This window comes from Camelus bactrianus, chromosome 36 (assembly GCF_048773025.1).
Source record: "Camelus bactrianus isolate YW-2024 breed Bactrian camel chromosome 36, ASM4877302v1, whole genome shotgun sequence".
Classification (NCBI taxonomy): Eukaryota; Metazoa; Chordata; class Mammalia; order Artiodactyla; family Camelidae; genus Camelus; species Camelus bactrianus.
In genome coordinates, this window is record NC_133574.1 from 9,157,270 (window position 1) to 9,163,331 (window position 6,062).

The following is a 6,062-nucleotide window of genomic DNA, read 5'->3' on the forward strand; positions in this document are numbered from 1 at the left end:
TGCTTATCTCAGTGACAAGAGGAGATCATTCCCTGAACTAAGGTCAGATAGCATTTGGTTTGTATCTCCTTTTGGGCACTATTAACTCTGACTTTTGTCACAATCACTGTGACAGTTGAACTTGAGGACTGTGGACGTAACTGATTCACCATTTTTGACCCCAAGTCTCAGAACACTGTTTTCAGCAACAGAATTGCTCTGTTTTTCCTTTGGATTGAATTCACCTCTTTTAACACTTAACATGGTAATTCCCTTGTTTCTCTATTGCATATTGAATATTGCATAATATTGCATTAGTGCATAATATTCTATTCTTTATACCATGTTTATGTAATTATTAGTTATTTAGTTTCTTCTTAATTTTTTGTCTGCTGTATATCATGGCTTGATTTATATTTTGAAAATCCAATTTGATAATCTTTGAATTTTAATGATGAGTTTAGTCCACTTATATTTATTTTCCTTACTAATTCATTTGGATTTATTTATGCCTCCTCAGATGATTTGTTTATCTTGATTTTTCCTATTATTCTTTTTATCTCCTTTATGGTCTTTATTTAGATTGATTTTAAAATTCCATTTGTTCCCCTAACTTTTACAAAGAAAACTTCCTTTTTTGTCTTTTGTAATTATTGAAAATATATATATCTAAGTAAAATTCTAAAGTACAAGAATTTTAGAGTACCCAAATCTAATGAATTCTCTGATCTATTAATACAAACTGATATTTTTAATTTATCACCTCCCATAGACAATATCATCAATACTTAATACTGCCTCTCTTTGTTCCAATATGTTCTTTCCCACATTTACCAGTTTCTAAGCTTAGCATTTCTTCTTGCTTCTGAGACTTTTTTCAGAGATCACATCCTTCTGACAACAATCTTTAGTAGCATCTTTAGTGCACAACTGTTGATGGTAAAATCTCTCCATTTGATCCTGCATTAGAGTGTTTTATTTTATTCATATTTTTATTAGCTTCTTATTTTTAAATGTAAGACCTTATAACAAGGTAAATAATAGATTGTCATTTTAAATGATAGTACAAGAAACACTGATACACATTTTTCTTAGATTAACCAGTTCTTTTTCTTTCCATCTAGTTTTGTCTGTACATAGACAACTAGGTATTAAAATTCAACATCTATCTCCTACAAGGGAAATCTGTTATAACCAAGCTTTCACTCCAAAGGAACTTAATATTGATAAAATAACATTTTCTATTATTTATATAAATTCTACTTGTCCCAACAATATTCTTTATAGATATTTAGTTTTCAGATTCAGGATCCAATCAAGGATTGTGCTATAAATTTAGTTGTAATGTCTGTCTAGTCTTTTCTTTCTAATATTTTTGGGGAGGGGTGAGTTAATTAGGTTGTTTTTTTTTTAATGAAGGTACTAGGTATTGAACCCAGGACCTCGTGCGTGCTAAGCACACACTCTACCACTGAGCTATACCCTCCCCTCTCTAGTCTTTTCAAATCTTAAACAGTTCTCAGTTTTGTTTTTTGTTTCTCTGTCTTTTATGAAATTGACATTTATTTAGGTATACAAGCCAGTTGATGTGTAGAATTTCCCATCAGCTGGTTTTTTTCAGGTAGCTTCATCTTAATTAGATTCACAATGAACATTTCTGGCATTAAAACAATGGTAGGTGCTGCTTTTGACCCTCCCACCATGCCCACCTTGTGTAATTGAGATGTGGGTGTACAGTTCTAGACTGTGATTTTTCTCTCTCCGCACTCTGAGGAGCTTATTCTTCTCTATTCTGGCTTATTGTCATATTGGGAAGTCTGTTTTTTTCAGACTCTGTCATTCCCTTTTCTCAGACTTTTATTATCTTCTGTTTTCTTTCGTTGTTCAATTTTTTTTTCACAATGATATTTCTAGGTGTGAACAGTTTTTATTTATTCAGCTTGAAAGGCTTCATACTCTCCAAATTTTGTTAACTTTTGGGAGTTCTCAGCCATCATATCCTGAAACATTCTCTTTCCTCCTGACATGCTAATTTTGTGCATTCTATTCTAACTTCCACATTTCTTAACCTGTCTTTCACTGTTTCCATCTCCTTGACACTGTGTACAATTTCTAGGAAATTTCTTCATATATGTCTTCCTGCTCACCAAGTCTCTCTGCAGACTTAACTCACCGATTGAGTCATTTCAGTGATTTTTTAAGGAAATCTAATACTCTTTTATAAATCCTTTGTTAATCTTTTTCTTCCTTGCTTTTATTTTCATTTTTAATTTCTTTAAATAATAAAGATCTATTACTCTATATTCTATACCTGGTAACTAGAATATCCCAAATCCTGTGTTATTAAACCCTGCCATTGTTTCTGAAAAGTTTTCTTCACAATGGCTTTTTCTTTGTTTTTTGTTTTTTTTTTTTTAATTTTTTTGAATTATAGTATCACTGTTACTGATTTTACCTGCAGGAATCTCAAGGTGATCTGGATTATTGGTATATTCCCCTTCAGGATTTTGCTTTGTTTCTGCCAGATAGCTAAGGTATTCACAGCCCAGCACAGTTCTCTGTTAATTTCTTACTTAGTATTGCAAATTTACACTCCAAACCCATGTGAATTCAAGGTGATAGTTACAAATATTCAGGTAGGACTTCTTCTCCTTCTTCTCCTTCTTTATTTATTTATTTATTTATTTTTTTTTTGCCAAAGCAGAAGCTCTTTTTCCATCAAGATGACTTTGTTCTAAGCCATTATTTACCAAAATTGTATATTTGGCTCCATCTACACTCTGCAAATCTGAGACATAGTTTCCCATCCCCCACTTACATCTCTAAACCAAAGAGCTTTGTTTCATAGAACAACAGAAATCCTTGTGGCAGCCTGAGCATCATCTCATCTGGTTTGCAGGTTCCTTTTAGATCTCCAGGGCTGGGCACTCTTCTTACCTGTTTCTGAGCTCAGTATGACTTTACAGTGATCTTTGTTATGTGTTGTCCAGCATTTTCAGGTGTTGGTTACAATCCAGTTTTCTCACTATCTTTTATATTATGTGGCTTGGAGCAGAAGGATGAATGGGATTTTCAAAAATAATTCTCCCCACCTCGTTTTGAATCACCCCTCAAGGAACAAACATTTCCACTATTGATTTGTATTCAGGAAGATGGATTTCAGATTCTGAAAGCAATTACCAGAGGAGAATTTTCAAAAACCATTTTGTTAAAGGCATTATCACTGGTATTAAATATTCAGTGTCTGAAGCACATTGAATTTGACAATAGTAATTGAAATGTGAGATTTTGGTAAAATGTTAATCTTAACATTTTGCTGGGATACTGCATATAAATTAGTCCTGTGATTTTTGCAGCCACACTCCCACATGCAGTTGTCATTTGATATTCATGATGGTTAGATTTAGATAATTTTGAACACTTAATTTCTTTTAATGCCCTAAAAGACAAAGTACAGAGAACAAAAAAAAATGACATTGAAATATATCAATTATGCTTTCTTTTTTGGAAAATAATGCATTCTGAACCATACAGACTCTCACAACTCACAAGACTCAGTCTTACCATAAAAGTACTCCAATTTACTGTGCATCAGATGATTAAAGGTCACCCATGAATAATCAGAAGCATGACTGCAGTGAGAGCTGATTAAAATAACACTAGCTGTGAGAATAAACAAATCTCAAAATCTCAGTGACTTCTCACAACCGAAGTTCTCAATCACATACAGTCCAGTGGAGGAAACAGGTTGCTGGCAGAGGGTCTCTGCTCCACATAGTCATTCAAGATCAGATACTGAACAAGGCTGCAATACTGACATAGATGGGGCTGGCAGACTTGGCAAATAAAAATGCAAGTCTCAGTTAACTGTGAATTTCAAATGAACAGTAATTTTTTGTAGATTTTCCATGCAATATTTAAATTATGCTTATACTAACAAATTATGTGGTTTATCTGCAATCCAGATTTAACTGGTTGTCCTGTATTTTATCTTAACACATGGCTTCCAAAATTTTCCTGAATGTCAGTATCCAGTCAACAGATGGAGGGATAAAGGGGGTAGAAAGTCATATGATTCCAGTTGGGGGGGAGGAGGGAAGAGCTGGTTCAGGCCTAGAAGCAGCATTCTTTCCTTTTGCCCATGTTCCACTGGCTGAACAGGGTATCCTGGCCAAGCTTAAGAAAGTTCGGTTGGAAGTGATGTCTAACTGTGTGCCTAGAAGAGAAGGGAGATCTACTGATGAGGCCATTTCTGCCTCAGCAAAGGCCCATGACACATTACTCCACACTGAGCAGTGCTCAGCAGTTGGGGTCGTGTTTAAGAGTAAAGGCACTAGAATAGAGGAGTTGGGGGGCTTACAGAATATGAAAACTTATGGAAGAAGACAACTCAGCTGTATTCCTAACCAGGTACAGAGGTAGCAAAACTCAGAATGGAAAACAAAGAGCTCTGTGATTTAAAATAAGCTATCATTATATACTAATAGAGTTATCACAAGATAATTTGTCTTGCAGCTGGGCCATGGCTAAAGAGAAAAACAAGGAAATGGGAAATGCAGGACTATCTCTTAGAAATCTACAAATATACATATATATACACAAATATGTGTGTGTGTGTGTGTATAAATACATGTATTTATGTATATATATACATACAGTTGCATGCTAAGGATGATAATATAAAGATGCTCTGAAGTTTTCCATGCATATGTGAATCATAAACAAATCTCAGAAAATTTCCCTAGTGAATGCTGCTAACTTCAGGAACTTGACCAGGATTCAAATGATAGGTGGCTGAGAAAAGCTATAGGTTGTTGAAAGGTACAAAATCATATCTGAATATTGGTTTAAGCAAATATGAATACATTTTTAATATAATGAAAATGTGTTAATCTATGTTTCCTAGATTAACACATACTAGAAGTCAGTCTTCTTCTATGAAATCATTTATTTTGGAGATGAATCCATGGCTCACATATCACTGTTTTTGTGGTGGGTTTTTAGCAAGAAAATAAAAAAATAATTGGAAATAAATAAACCCTGTTGTGAGTGTTTGCCATGAAAATCTGTCAAAAAAAGGTGACTGGAATATAACCTTTCCTGTTTAAGAAGATTTCCTTTCTTTTCTTGGTCCTTTTTAGGCTTTTGATAGTCATGACACAAGGAAATAGCACTGGAGTGACTGAATTCTTTCTTCAGGGATTTGGTGCCCAACACAAGTTTCAGTATGTCCTCTTCACTGTATTTTTGGTCATCTATGTGGCCACCATGGTGGGGAATAGTGGAATGATCCTACTCATCAAGACAGATTCCAGACTTCAGACACACATGTACTTTATCCTACAACATTTGGTTTTTGTTGATATCTGTTACAGTTCTGCTATCACTCCCAAGATGATGCAAAAGTTCATAGAAGAAAGGAAATCAATATCATTCAAGGGCTGTGTCATGCAATTATTGGTTTCTGCAACATTTGTGACCACTGACTGCTACCTCCTGGCAGCTATGGCAGTGGACCATTACGTGGCCATCTGTAACCCACTTCGCTATCCCATAGTCATGTCCCAGAGAGTCTGCATCCAGTTGGTAGCTGGCTCATATATCATGGGCACTATAAATGCTTCTGTGAACACAGGGTTTACATTTCAGTGTTCTTCTGCAAGGGCGACAACATCAATCACTTCTTCTGCGAAGTTCCTCCAATCCTCGCCCTCTCATGCTCCAACATTGACATCAACATCATTCTACTTGTAGTCTTTGTGGGATTTAGCTTGGTGTTCACCGTGTCGGTCGTCATCTGTTCCTACACATATAACCTGGCTGCCATCCTCAAGATGTCTTCCACTGCAGGGAGGACAAAATCCTTCTCCACGTGTTCCTCCCACATGACAGCAGTCACCATTTCCTGTGGGACCCTCTCTTACATGTAATTACAGCCTCGTTCTAATAATTCCCAGGAGAACATGAAAGTGGCCTCTGTATTTTACGGCATTGTGATTCCCATGTTGAACCCCCTGATCTAAAGTCTGAGAAATAAGGAGGTAAAAGAAGCTCTAAAAGTGATGGGGAAGAAATTCTTCTAG

General features: G+C 35.5%; 1 pseudogene; it reads left to right on the top strand.

Annotated features, from left to right (window-relative positions):
* Positions 1–5,133: 5,133 nt before the first annotated feature.
* Positions 5,134–6,062, top strand: LOC141576164 (olfactory receptor 5AK2-like; annotated as a pseudogene).